The sequence below is a fragment of the Engystomops pustulosus genome, chromosome 1 (assembly GCF_040894005.1).
Source record: "Engystomops pustulosus chromosome 1, aEngPut4.maternal, whole genome shotgun sequence".
Lineage (NCBI taxonomy): Eukaryota > Metazoa > Chordata > Amphibia > Anura > Leptodactylidae > Engystomops > Engystomops pustulosus.
The window spans coordinates 4,469,099-4,485,023 of NC_092411.1; the positions used below are offsets into that span (position 1 = coordinate 4,469,099).

At 38.0% G+C, this 15,925-nt stretch overlaps 1 protein-coding gene across 2 annotated transcripts in view; it reads left to right on the forward strand.

Annotated features, from left to right (window-relative positions):
* The first annotated feature begins 1,606 nt into the window (after positions 1 to 1,606).
* Positions 1,607 to 15,925, forward strand: part of RUSC2 (RUN and SH3 domain containing 2) — a 75,390-nt gene continuing 61,071 nt past the window's right edge. The window contains exon 1 of one of the 2 annotated variants that reach the window (XM_072132805.1): positions 1,607 to 1,796. The gene's annotated coding sequence lies outside the window, so the exon portion shown is untranslated. The remainder of the gene's footprint in view (positions 1,797 to 15,925) is intronic. The other variant, XM_072132803.1, reaches the window with a different exon arrangement.

Genomic DNA, 15,925 nt, shown 5'->3' on the forward strand with positions numbered 1-15,925 from the left:
ACCACAGTTGTTTATAAAATAAAAGCTGAGCTCTGATTGGTTTCCATAGGCATCATCTGTATCTAAGCCTGGCATGTGTGATACTGTCCAGGCATCATCTATATATAAGGTTATTTACAGTTGTATAATGATAGAGATTGTCTGTATCTAAGCCTGGTGTGTGTGATACTGCCCATGTGTCATCTATATATAAGGCTATTTACAGTTGTATAATGATAGAGATTGTCTGTATCTAAGCCTGGCGTGTGTGATACTGTCCAGGCATCATCTATATATAAGGCTATTTACACTTGTATAATGATAGAGATTTTCTGTATCTAAGCCTGGCATGTGTGATACTGCCCATGCATCGTCTGTATATAAGGCTATTTACAGTTGTATAATGATAGAGATCATCTGTATCTAAGCCTGGCATGTGTGATACTGTCCAGAAATCATCTATACATAAGGCTATTTACAGCTGTATAATGATAGAGATCGTCTGTATCTAAGCCTGGCATGTGTGATACTGCCCATGTGTCATCTATATATAAGGCTATTTACAGTTGTATAATGATAGAGATTGTCTGTATCTAAGCCCGGTGTGTGTGATACTGCCCATGCATCATCTATATATAAGGCTATTTACAGTTGTATAATGATAAAGATTGTCTGTATCTAAGCCTGGCGCGTGTGATACTGTCCATGCATCGTCTATATATAAGGCTATTTACAGTTGTATAAAGATAGAGATCGTCTGTATCTAAGCTTGGGGGGTGTGATACTACCCATGTGTCATCTATATATAAGGCTATTTACAGTTGTATGACAGAGATCGTCTGTATCTAAGCCTGGCGTGTGTGATACTGTCCATACATCATCTATATATAAGGTTATTTACAGTTGTATAATGATAGAGATTGTCTGTATCTAAGCCTGGGGTGTGTGATACTGCCCATGTGTCATCTATATATAAGGCCATTTACAGTTGTATAATGATAAAGATTGTCTGTATCTAAGCCTGAGGTGTGTGATACTGCCCATGCATCATCTATATATAAGGCTATTTACAGTTGTATGATAGAGATCGTCTGTATCTAAGCCTGGAGTGTGTGATACTGCCCATGCATCATCTATATATAAGGCTATTTACAGTTGTATGATAGAGATCGTCTGTATCTAAGCCTGAGGTGTGTGATACTGCCCATGCATCATCCATATATAAGGCTATTTACAGTTGTATAATGATAAAGATTCTGTATCTAAGCCCGGCATGTGTGATACTGTCCATGCATCGTCTGTATATAAGGCTATTTACAGTTGTATAATGATAGATACTTTCTATACTGTGTACTATGATCGGATGCAGTCTGACGAGTAATATCATTCTACTATGTCCTGGTGCGGTTAGAGTGTCAGCTCCTGGGGTCATGTATATCACATGAGGGTGAGGTCTGTGTATCTGGGGCTTTCCTGTCACCCTCATACTGATCACTGGCCTCATCTGCCTGCATGGTATGAATAGCATCTGGCAGGAGCGGGTGCACCAGGCGGTGCTGGATGGGCATGGATTGGAAGGGGTTAAGCCTGCCTCTTCTTCCCACCCTTCCTCCTCCATCCTCCTCCTCCTCCGCCTATCCTGTGCTTTCCATCCCTGCCACCTTGCAGCTTCTCCCTCCTGTGGTCCCTCTCTCTGGGCAGAGGCAGTGCTGACGTCAGTCCAGCTGCACTCGCAGGGGCTGTGATGGTGTCAGCGCAGCCAGGAATGCGATGCACATACAAGGAGCCATGTTAGGAGGAGCAGAGCGCTGTGCTGGGTAAGTGTCCTTGTCTCCAGGCATCCGTCAGGGGCTCAGCTGTCATCCCCACAATGGGCTCCATCAGGGCTGCGCAGGCTGGGCGTGTGGCTGTCTCCATTGTGTGTGTCACCTTGTACAGCAGCGGCCGCCGCATCCACAGCTGCCATGAGTGTCAGTGTATACAGTGTACGCCTGTGTGTGTATAACAGTATACGCCTGTGTGTGTGTATATAGCAATATATACGCTTGTGTGTGTATAACAGTATACGGCTGTGTGTGTGTGTATGACATTATACGCCTGTGTGTGTATATAGCAGTATACGCCTGTCTATGTATAACAGTATACGCCCGTGTATGTGTATAACAGTATACGCCTGTGTGTATAACAGTATACGCCTGTGTGTGTGTATAACAGTATACGCCCGTGTATGTGTATAACAGTATACGCTTGTGTATGTATAACAGTATACGCCTGTGTGTGTGTATAACAGTATACGCCTGTGTATAACAGTATACGCTTGTGTATGTATAACAGTATACGCCTGTGTGTGTGTATAACAGTATACGGCTGTGTGTGTGTGTATGACATTATACGCCTGTGTGTGTATATAGCAGTATACGCCTGTCTATGTATAACAGTATACGCCCGTGTATGTGTATAACAGTATACGCCTGTGTGTATAACAGTATACGCCTGTGTGTGTGTATAACAGTATACGCCCGTGTATGTGTATAACAGTATACGCTTGTGTATGTATAACAGTATACGCCTGTGTGTGTGTATAACAGTATACGGCTGTGTGTGTGTGTATGACATTATACGCCTGTGTGTGTATATAGCAGTATACGCCTGTCTATGTATAACAGTATACGCCCGTGTATGTGTATAACAGTATACGCCTGTGTGTATAACAGTATACGCCTGTGTGTGTGTATAACAGTATACGCCCGTGTATGTGTATAACAGTATACGCTTGTGTATGTATAACAGTATACGCCTGTGTGTGTGTATAACAGTATACGCCTGTGTATAACAGTATACGCTTGTGTATGTATAACAGTATACGCCTGTGTGTGTGTATAACAGTATACGCCTGTGTATAACAGTATACGCTTGTGTATGTATAACAGTATACGCCTGTGTGTGTGTATATGTGCACAGCCCATGTGTATGTCGCAGTGTTGTGGATGTTACAATGTGTGTGTATGATCCTGTGTGTGGGGATGTATCTGGGTATCTATACGGTGGTGTATATGATGATCCCTGTATGTGACGCTGCGCCTCTGGCCTGTTGTGTCATGGTTTATCTGGGGGGGAAACTGCCCTAGATGTATAAACTAGATATGTATAGGCCCGTATACTGTACACTGTATACACTAGACATGTATAGGTCTGTATACTGTACACTGTATATACTAGATATGTATAGGCCTGTATACTGTACACTGTATACACTAGATATGTATAGGCCTGTATACTGTACACTGTATACACTAGATATGTATAGGCCTGTATACTGTACACTGTATACACTAGACATGTATAGGTCTGTATACTGTACACTGTATATACTAGATATGTATAGGTCCATATACTGTACACTGTATACACTAGATATGTATAGGCCTGTATACTGTACACTGTATACACTAGATATGTATAGGCCTGTATACTGTACACTGTATACACTAGACATGTATAGGCCTGTATACTGTACACTGTATACACTAGATATGTATAGGTCCATATACTGTACACTGTATACACTAGATATGTATAGGCCTGTATACTGTACACTGTATACACTAGATATGTATAGGCCTGTATACTGTACACTGTATACACTAGATATGTATAGGCCTGTATACTGTACACTGTATACACTAGATATGTATAGGCCTGTATACTGTACACTGTATACACTAGATATGTATAGGCCTGTATACTCTACACTGTATACACTAGATGTGTATAGGCCTGTATACTGTACACTGTATACACTAGATATGTATAGGCCCGTATACTCTACACTGTATACACTAGATATGTATAGGCCCGTATACTCTACACTGTATACACTAGATATGTATAGGCCCGTATACTCTACACTGTATACACTAGATATGTATAGGCCTGTATACTGTACACTGTATACACTAGATATGTATAGGCCTGTATACTCTACACTGTATACACTAGATATGTATAGGCCTGTATACTGTACACTGTATACACTAGATATGTATAGGCCTGTATACTGTACACTGTATATACTAGATATGTATGGGCCTGTATACTGTACACTGTATATACTAGATATGTATAGGCCCGTTTACTGTACACTGTATTTACTGGATATGTATAGGCCTATGTACGGTACACTGTATACACTAGATACGTATAGGCCCATATACTGTACACTGTATACACTAGATATGTATAGGCCCATATACTGTACACTGTATACACTGGATATGTATAGGCCTGTATACTGTACACTGTATACACTAGATATGTATAGGCCTATATACTGTACACTGTATACACTAGATATGTATAGGCCCGTGTACTGTACACTGTATATACTAGATATGTATAGGCCTGTATACTGCACATTGTATACACTAGGTATGTATAGGCCTGTATTCTGTACACTGTATACACTAGATATGTATAGGCCTGTATACTGTACACTGTATACACTAGGTATGTATAGGCCTGTATTCTGTACACTGTATACACTAGATATGTATAGGCCCGTACACTCTACACTGTATACACTAGATATGTATAGGCCCATATACTGTACACTGTATATACTGGATATGTATAGGCCTGTATACTGTACACTGTATACACTATATATGTATAGGCCTGTATACTGTACACTGTATACACTGGATATGTATAGGCCTGTATACTGTACACTGTATACACTAGATATGTATAGGCCTATATACTGTACACTGTATACACTAGATATGTATAGGCCCGTGTACTGTACACTGTATATACTAGATATGTATAGGCCTGTATACTGCACATTGTATACACTAGGTATGTATAGGCCTGTATTCTGTACACTGTATACACTAGATATGTATAGGCCTGTATTCTGTACACTGTATACACTAGGTATGTATAGGCCTGTATTCTGTACACTGTATACACTAGATATGTATAGGCCCGTACACTCTACACTGTATACACTAGATATGTATAGGCCTGTATACTCTACACTGTATACACTAGATATGTATAGGCCCATATACTGTACACTGTATATACTGGATATGTATAGGCCTGTATACTGTACACTGTATACACTATATATGTATAGGCCTGTATACTGTACACTGTATACACTAGATATGTATAGGCCCGTATACTGTACACTGTATATACTAGATATGTATAGGCCCGTATACTGTACACTGTATACACTAGATATGTATAGGCCTGTATTCTGTACACTGTATACACTAGATATGTATAGGGCCGTATACTGTACACTGTATATACTAGATATGTATAGGCCCGTATACTGTACACTGTATACACTAGATATGTAAAGGCCTGTATACTGTACACTGTATACACTAGATATGTATAGGCCTGTATTCTGTACACTGTATATACTAGATATGTATAGGCCCGTATACTCTACACTGTATACACTAGATATGTATAGGCCCAAATACTGTACACTGTATATACTGGATATGTATAGGCCCATATACTGTACACTGTATACACTAGATATGTATAGGCCTGTATTCTGTACACTGTATATACTGGATATGTATAGGCCCGTGTACTGTACACTGTATATACTAGATATGTATAGGCCCATATACTGTACACTGTATATACTGGATATGTATAGGCCTGTATACTGTACACTGTATACACTAGATATGTATAGGCCTGTATTCTGTACACTGTATATACTGGATATGTATAGGCCCTTATACTGTACACTGTATACACTAGATATGTATAGGCCTGTATACTGTACACTGTATACACTAGATATGTATAGGCCTGTATTCTGTACACTGTATATACTGGATATGTATAGGCCCGTATACTGTACACTGTATACACTAGACATGTATAGGTCTGTATACTGTACACTGTATACACTAGATATGTATAGGTCCATATACTGTACACTGTATATACTAGATATGTATAGGCCCATATACTGTACACTGTATACACTAGATATGTATAGGCCCATATACTGTACACTGTATATACTAGATATGTATAGGCCTGTATACTGCCCTTGTACTGTAGGCATAGGCCTCTATATATCTGACCTACGCTGATTATCTAGTATCTATCTTTGATATATAACCTTATACAATAGTCATCAGTCATATATTCTGTACATCTGTACATTGTGTCTGCTCCACATGTCACGCTCTGTTTCCTTAAGTGTAAAGTCATTTTTTCCTTGACTGATCTTCTTTAAATTAACCCTCTCAGCCCCCCATGTGCAGCACAGGCGGCGCTGGGCCTGGTGCTCCTATGGCTCAGCCTCCTGCTGATGGCCGATCATGTATCTAATGAATATTTCACATCCTGAGCTTAGGATGACAATTATCTCTGCTCCCCCCTGGATGACAGAGGAGAAGAGCGACCGGTACCAGGACCCGATTGTCATAGGAGCCACAATGCTGGCGGCTGGGAGATTGGGCTGGAAGGAGCCGGGCCTGGAATTCCTGGATCTGGTCTCCTGTCACCAGATATATGGGATTATCAGCCGCTGGATAATTGGAATTTCTCTATGACCTTCATCTGTTTACAAAAAGTCCCTGAATGGTAAATATAGTCCCAAACCAGACAGCGGAATATTCTAGACATAACACATGGTATATACTCATAGTTATTACAGGCAGAGACCATGATATCATTCCTGAGGAACCTGCATGATACCCAGAATTTCCATCCACAGATTCCTGTGTTATACAGAAATAATTGTCTATCACTTTGTTTATGCTTTATCATACACACACATAATAATGTATGATAATATATATACTCTTGTACATAGGGGGCAGTATTATAGTAGTTATATTCTTGTACATAGGGGGCAGTATTATAGAAGTTATATTCTTGTACATAGGGAGCAGTATTATAGTAGTTATATTCCAATACATATGGGGGGCACTATTATAGTAGTTATATTCCTGTACATAGGGGGCAGTATTATAGTAGTTATATTCTTGTACATAGGGGCAGTATTATAGTAGTTATATTCTTGTACATAGGGGGGAGTATTATAGTAGTTATATTCCTGTACATAGGGGGCAGTATTATAGTAGTTATATTCCTGTACATAGGGGGAAGTATTATAGTAGTTATATTCCTGTACATAGGAGGCAGTATTATAGTAGTTATATTCCTGTACATAGGGAGCAGTATTATAGTAGTTATATTCCTGTACATAGGGGGCAGTATTATAGTAGTTATATTCCTGTACATAGGGGGCAGTATTATAGTAGTTATATTCTTGTACATAGGGGGCAGTATTATAGTAGTTATATTCTTGTACATAGGGGGCAGTATTATAGTAGTTATATTCTTGTACATAGGGGCAGTATTATAGTAGTTATATTCCTGTACATAGGGGGCAGTATTATAGTAGTTATATTCTTGTACATAGGGGGCAGTATTATAGTAGTTATATTCTTGTACATAGGGGGCAGTATTATAGTAGTTATATTCTTGTACATAGGGGGGAGTATTATAGTAGTTATATTCTTGTACATAGGGGCAGTATTATAGTAGTTATATTCCTGTACATAGGGGGCAGTATTATAGTAGTTATATTCCTGTACATAGGGGGCAGTATTTTAGTAGTTATATTCTTGTACTTAGGGGGCAGTATTATAGTAGTTATATTCTTGTACATAGGGGGCAGTATTATAGTAGTTATATTCCTGTACATAGGAGGCAGTATTATAGTAGTTATATTCCTGTACATAGGGGGCAGTATTATAGTAGTTATATTCCTGTACATAGGGGGCAGTATTATAGTAGTTATAGTCTTGTACATAGGGGGCAGTATTATAGTAGTTATATTCCTGTACATAGGGGACAGTATTATAGTAGTTATATTCTTGTACATAGGGGGCAGTATTATAGTAGTTATATTCCTGTACATAGGGGGCAGTATTATAGTAGTAATATTCTTGTACATAGGAGCAGTATTATAGTAGTTATATTCCTGTACATAGGAGGCAGTATTATAGTAGTTATATTCTTGTACATAGGAGCAGTATTATAGTAGTTATATTCCTGTACATAGGGGGCAGTATTATAGTAGTTATATTCTTGTACATAGGGGGCAGTATTATAGTAGTTATATTCTTGTACATAGGAGCAGTATTATAGTAGTTATATTCCTGTACATAGGGGGCAGTATTATAGTAGTTATATTCCTGTACATAGGGGGCAGTATTATAGTAGTTATATTCTTGTACATAGGGGGCAGTATTATAGTAGTTATATTCCTGTACATAGGAGGCAGTATTATAGTAGTTATATTCCTGTACATAGGAGGCAGTATTATAGTAGTTATATTCTTGTACATAGGGGGCAGTATTATAGTAGTTATATTCTTGTACATAGGGGGCAGTATTATAGTAGTTATATTCCTGTAGATAGGGGGCAGTATTATAGTAGTTATATTCTTGTACATAGGGGGCAGTAGTATAGTAGTTATATTCTTGTACATAGGGGGCAGTATTATAGTAGTTATATTTCTGTACATAGGGAGCAGTATTATAGTAGTTATATTCTTGTACATAGGCGCAGTATTATAGTAGTTATATTCTTGTACATAGGGGGCAGTATTATAGAAGTTATATTCCTGTACATAGGGGGCAGTATTATAGTAGTTATATTCCTGTACATAGGGGGCAGTATTATAGTAGTTATATTCCTGTACATAGGGGGCAGTATTATAGTAGTTATATTCCTGTACATAGGGGGCAGTATTATAGTAGTTATATTCTTGTACATAGGGGGCAGTATTATAGTAGTTATATTCTTGTACATAGGGGGCAGTATTATAGTAGTTATATTCCTGTACATAGGGGGCAGTATTATAGTAGTTATATTCCTGTACATAGGGGGCAGTATTGTAGTAGTTATATTCTTGTACATAGGGGGCAGTATTATAGTAATTATATTCTTGTACATAGGGGGAAGTATTATAGTAGTTATATTCTTGTACATAGGGGGCAGTATTATAGTAGTTATATTCTTGTACATAGGGGGCAGTATTATAGTAGTTATATTCTTGTACATAGGGGGCAGTATTATAGTAGTTATATTCTTGTACATAGGGGACAGTATTATAGTAGTTATATTCCTGTACATAGGGAGCAGTATTATAGTAGTTATATTCCTGTACATAGGGGTCAGTATTATAGTAGTTATATTCTTGTACATATGGGGCAGTATTATAGTAGTTATATTCTTGTACATAGGGGGCAGTATTATAGTAGTTATATTCTTGTACATAGGGGGCAGTATTATAGTAGTTATATTCTTGTATATAGGGGGCAGTATTATAGTAGTTATATCCCTGTACATAGGAGGCTGTATTATAGTAGTTATATTCTTGTACATAGAGGGCAGTATTATAGTAGTTATATTCCTGTACATAGGGGGCAGTATTACAGTAGTTATATTCCTGTACATAGGGAGCAGTATTATAGTAGTTATATTCTTGTACATAGGGGGCAGTATTATAGTAGTTATATTCTTGTACATAAGGGGCAGTATTATAGTAGTTATATTCTTGTACATAGGGGGCAGTATTATAGTAGTTATATTCCTGTACATAGGGGGCAGTATTATAGTAGTTATATTCTTGGACATAGGGGGCAGTATTATAGTAGTTATATTCCTGTACATAGGGGGCAGTATTATAGTAGTTATATTCCTGTACATAGGGGGCAGTATTATAGTAGTTATATTCTTGTACATAGGGGGCAGTATTATAGTAGTTATATTCCTGTACATAGGGGGCAGTATTATAGTAGTTATATTCTTGTACATAGGGGGCAGTATTATAGTAGTTATATTCCTGTACATAGGGGGCAGTATTATAGTACAGGCAGTCCCCGGGTTACATACAAGATAGGGTCTGTAGGTTTGTTCTTAAGTTGAATTTGTATGTAAGTCGGAACTGTATATTTTATCATTGTAATCCCAGCCAGAACTTTTTTGGTCTCTGTGGCAATTGGATTTTTAAATTGTTGGGTTGTCATAAGAATCAGGATTAAGACTAAAGCTTCATTACAGACGCCTGTGATAACTGTTATAGCTGTTTATTGTAGCCTAGAACTAAAGTACAATAAATTACCAATATCCAGTGGTCCGTTTGTAACTAGGGGTCGTATGTAAGTCGAGTGTTCTTAAGTAGGGGACCGCCTGTAGTTATATTCTTGTACATAGGGGGCAGTATTATAGTAGTTATATTCTTGTACATAGGGGGCAGTATTATAGTAGTTATATTCCTGTACATAGGGGGCAGTATTATAGTAGTTATATTCCTGTACATAGGGGGCAGTATTATAGTAGTTATATTCTTGTACATAGGGGGCAGTATTATAGTAGTTATATTCTTGTACACAGGGGGCAGTATTATAGTAGTTATATTCTTGTACATAGGGGGCAGTATTATAGTAGTTATATTCCTGTACATAGGGGGCAGTATTATAGTAGTTATATTCTTGTACATAGGGGGCAGTATTATAGTAGTTATATTCTTGTACATAGGGGGCAGTATTATAGTAGTTATATTCTTGTACATAGGGGGCAGTATTATAGTAGTTATATTCCTGTACATAGGGGGCAGTATTATAGTAGTTATATTCCTGTACATAGGGGGCAGTATTATAGTAGTTATATTCTTGTACATAGGGGGCAGTATTATAGTAGTTATATTCTTGTACATAAGGGGCAGTATTATAGTAGTTATATTCTTGTACATAGGGGGCAGTATTATAGTAGTTATATTCCTGTACATAGGGGGCAGTATTATAGTAGTTATATTCCTGTACATAGGGGGCAGTATTATAGTAGTTATATTCCTGTACATAGGGGGCAGTATTATAGAAGTTATATTCCTGTACATAGGGGGCAGTATTATAGTAGTTATATTCCTGTACATAGGGGGCAGTATTATAGTAGTTATATTCCTGTACATAGGAGCAGTATTATAGTAGTTATATTCCTGTACATAGGGGCAGTATTATAGTAGTTATATTCTTGTACATAGGGGGCAGTATTATAGTAGTTATATTCCTGTACATAGGGAGCAGTATTATAGTAGTTATATTCTTGTACATAGGAGGCAGTATTATAGTAGTTATATTCCTGTACATAGGGGGCAGTATTATAGTAGTTATATTCCTGTACATAGGGGGCAGTATTATAGTAGTTATATTCCTGTACATAGGGGGCAGTATTATAGTAGTTATATTCCTGTACATAGGGGGCAGTATTATAGTAGTTATATTCCTGTACATAGGGGGCAGTATTATAGTAGTTATATTCCTGTACATAGGAGGCAGTATTATAGTAGTTATATTATTGTACATAGGGGGCAGTATTATAGTAGTTATATTCTTGTACATAGGGGGCAGTATTATAGTAGTTATATTCCTGTACACAGGGGGCAGTATTATAGTAGTTATATTCCTGTACACAGGGGGCAGTATTATAGTAGTTATATTCTTGTACATAGGGGGCAGCATTATAGTAGTTATATTCTTGTACATAGGGGGCAGTATTATAGTAGTTATATTCCTGTACATAGGGGGCAGTATTATAGTAGTTATATTCCTGTACATAGGGGGCAGTATTAGAGTAGGTATTTTCCTGTACATAGGGGGCAGTATTATAGTAGTTATATCCATGTACATAGGGGCAGTATTATAGTAGTTATATTCCTGTACATAGGAGGCAGTATTATAGTAGTTATATTCTTGTACATAGGGGGCAGTATTATAGTAGTTATATTCCTGTACATAGGGGGCAGTATTATAGTAGTTATATTCCTGTACATAGGAGGCAGTATTATAGTAGTTATATTCTTGTACATAGGGGGCAGTATTATAGTAGTTATATTCCTGTACATAGGAGGCAGTATTATAGTAGTTATATTCTTGTACATAGGGGCAGTATTATAGTAGTTATATTCCTGTACATAGGGGGCAGTATTATAGTAGTTATATTCTTGTACATAGGGGGCAGTATTATAGTAGTTATATTCCTGTACATAGGAGGCAGTATTATAGTAGTTATATTCCTGTACACAGGGGGCAGTATTATAGTAGTTATATTCCTGTACACAGGGGGCAGTATTATAGTAGTTATATTCTTGTACATAGGGGGCAGCATTATAGTAGTTATATTCTTGTACATAGGGGGCAGTATTATAGTAGTTATATTCCTGTACATAGGGGGCAGTATTATAGTAGTTATATTCCTGTACATAGGGGGCAGTATTATAGTAGTTATTTTCCTGTACATAGGGGGCAGTATTATAGTAGTTATATTCCTGTACATAGGAGGCAGTATTATAGTAGTTATATTCTTGTACATAGGGGGCAGTATTATAGTAGTTATATTCTTGTACATAGGGGGCAGTATTATAGTAGTTATATTCTTGTACATAGGGGGCAGTATTATAGTAGTTATATTCTTGTACATAGGGGGCAGTATTATAGTAGTTATATTCTTGTACATAGGGGCAGTATTATAGTAGTTATATTCCTGTACATAGGGGGCAGTATTATAGTAGTTATATTTTTATACATAGGGGGCAGTATTATAGTAGTTATATTCCTGTACATAGGAGGCAGTATTATAGTAGTTATATTCTTGTACATAGGGGCAGTATTATAGTAGTTATATTCCTGTACATAGGGGGCAGTATTATAGTAGTTATATTCTTGTACATAGGGGGCAGTATTATAGTAGTTATATTCCTGTACATAGGAGGCAGTATTATAGTAGTTATATTCCTGTACATAGGAGGCAGTATTATAGTAGTTATATTCTTGTACATAGGGGGCAGTATTATAGTAGTTATATTCCTGTATATAGGGGGCAGTATTATAGTAGTTATATTCCTGTACATAGGGGGCAGTATTATAGTAGTTATATTCTTGTACATAGGGGGCAGTATTATAGTAGTTATATTCCTGTACATAGGAGGCAGTATTATAGTAGTTATATTCCTGTACATAGGAGGCAGTATTATAGTAGTTATATTCTTGTACATAGGGGGCAGTATTATAGTAGTTATATTCCTGTACATAGGGGGCAGTATTATAGTAGTTATATTCCTGTACATAGGAGGCAGTATTATAGTAGTTATATTCTTGTACATAGGGGGCAGTATTATAGTAGTTATATTCCTGTACATAGGGGGCAGTATTATAGCAGTTATATTCTTGTACATAGGGGGCAGTATAGTAGTTATATTCTTGTACATAGGGGGCAGTATTATAGCAGTTATATTCTTGTACATAGGGGGCAGTATTATAGTAGTTATATTCTTGTACATAGGGGGCAGTATTATAGTAGTTATATTCCTGTACATAGGGGGCAGTATTATAGTAGTTATATTCCTGTACATAGGGGGCAGTATTATAGTAGTTATATTCCTGTACATAGAGGGCAGTATTATAGTAATTATATTCTTGTACATAGGGGGCAGTATTATAGTAGTTATATTCTTGTACATAGGGGGCAGTATTATAGTAGTTATATTCTTGTACATAGGGGGCAGTATTATAGTAGTTATATTCCTGTACATAGGGGGCAGTATTATAGTAGTTATATTCCTGTACATAGGGGGCAGTATTATAGTAGTTATATTCCTGTACATAGAGGGCAGTATTATAGTAATTATATTCTTGTACATAGGGGGCAGTATTATAGTAGTTATATTCTTGTACATAGGGGGCAGTATTATAGTAGTTATATTCTTGTACATAGGGGGCAGTATTATAGTAGTTATATTCTTGTACATAGGGGGCAGTATTATAGTAGTTATATTCCTGTACATAGGGGGCAGTATTATAGTAGTTATATTCCTGTACATAGGGGACAGTATTATAGTAGTTATATTCTTGTACATAGGGGGCAGTATTATAGTAGTTATATTCCTGTACATAGGGGGCAGTATTATAGTAGTTATATCCTGTACATAGGGGGCAGTATTATAGTAGTTATATTCATGTACATAGGGGGCAGTATTATAGTACATATATTCCTGTACATAGGGGGCAGTATTATAGTAGTTATATTCTTGTAGAAATCTGATGATATGTTATGTTCTGTATGGAATAGGTGGATGACAATCCAATAGATACAGGACTCTGGAGATGTTTCTTTATTGGTGGAGACAATAAACGGTTCAATGAATGGAAAAATCAGTAAAAATACAACTAATTGCTTTAATTAAGTAGTTGTCTCAATTGTTCAGTCTCTTATTGAATTCTAAATAAAATAGAGATATATTGGAGATGGATATGAGACGTGTGTATTGAGCGTAGTCACACTTATGTTGCATCTTCACATAAAACAAAATATTTCCCAATAAACCTGAAACCTAAAAAAGTAAAATATATATTTTTAGTGGGTTTCTGGTTCCCCTCACATGCTGTAGAGAGCCAATTCCACGACCTGGATCCAAAATCCAGAGCTGTGAGCCTCGAGCATCTCCTGCTTGTTCAGTGACTCCGCCAAGATATTTATGTTTTGCAAAAATCGAGAAAAATCTAACTGCCCCCCCCCCTTACCTTGTTACCTTCTAGTGTTGTACCTGACCTGATAAAATCTTATTAAGTTTTAGAATTGTATAACTATAGGCAGATATTAGAATAATTGACATAGCTGTCCGGGTGATTGCACCGCAGCCATGAGACGCATCATGACTCACATGTTTTCATGCATTATGTAATAGACAGGTGTCTGTTGTGTCACATTCCTGCTCCATCGTCTTCTGCGATGCATCACTTGGACATGTGCTCCTCTGTGATGGCCGCTCTGTGCTTGACGTAGACCTCAGGAAGATCTGTGCCATTTATCAGCTCAGGTGGGTGAATCGCTTTGTCCCACGCACACAGATTCATGGTCTTGTCTTCATCTTGGTCAGTTGTCCGTTTGACTTGATCTACTGCACATGTGCTGGTCCTGTAGTCAAGTAGTTGACATTCTTAGATATTGTCAGGCTGGATTTGCTTTAGATGCGTCTATTAATTTTAGTCTCTGGTTTGGGGTCTCCAGCTTCAACATTGAAGCTCCAATGGATACGTCTTCTCTTAGCCAGGAATATATATCAGTCTTAGTTGTTGGTTGAAGAGTCTCCACTCTTCAACCAAAGAGTGTCCTTAGGTCCAATCTCTGTATCACCAGAGGATCTGATCTATTGACCTATGGTACTTGTCCTAACCTGTCCTACCGGCCTTTGGATCTCCTTCTATCACCTTCTCTTTCATTATTTCACAGTGGGGGTCATTTACTAAGGGCCCGATTTGCGGTTTCCCGTCGTGTTACCCGAATATTTCCGATTTCCCCTGAATTGCCCCGGGATTTTGGCGCACGCGATCGGATTGTGGCGCATCGGCACTGGCATGCACACAATGGAAATCAGGGGGCGTGGCTGAACGAAAAACCGGCGGATTCTGAAAAAACGCCGCATTTTTAAAAAAAAATGTGTCGCAGAGCTTGCACTTACCTTCACTTACCATTGGGGCAGATTTACTTACCCGGTCCATTCGCAAGCCAGCAGCGCGTTCTCTGCGGTGGATTCGGGTCTGGACGGGATTCATTAAGGCAGTTCCTCCGTTGTCCACCAGGTGGCGCTGCTGCGCTGAAGAGCATAGGAACGCACTCAAGTACACCGGCCTATTCCTAGTGAAGGTAAGTGCAAGCTACGCAACACATTTTTTTTTTTAAATGCAGCAGTTTTTCCGAATCCGTCGGTTTTCCGTTCTGCCACGCCCCCCCGATTTCCGTTGCGTGCATGCCAGCGCCGATCACGTGCGCCAAAAACCCGGGGCAATTCACGGAAATTGGCCCAAATCGGAAATGTTCGGGTAACCCG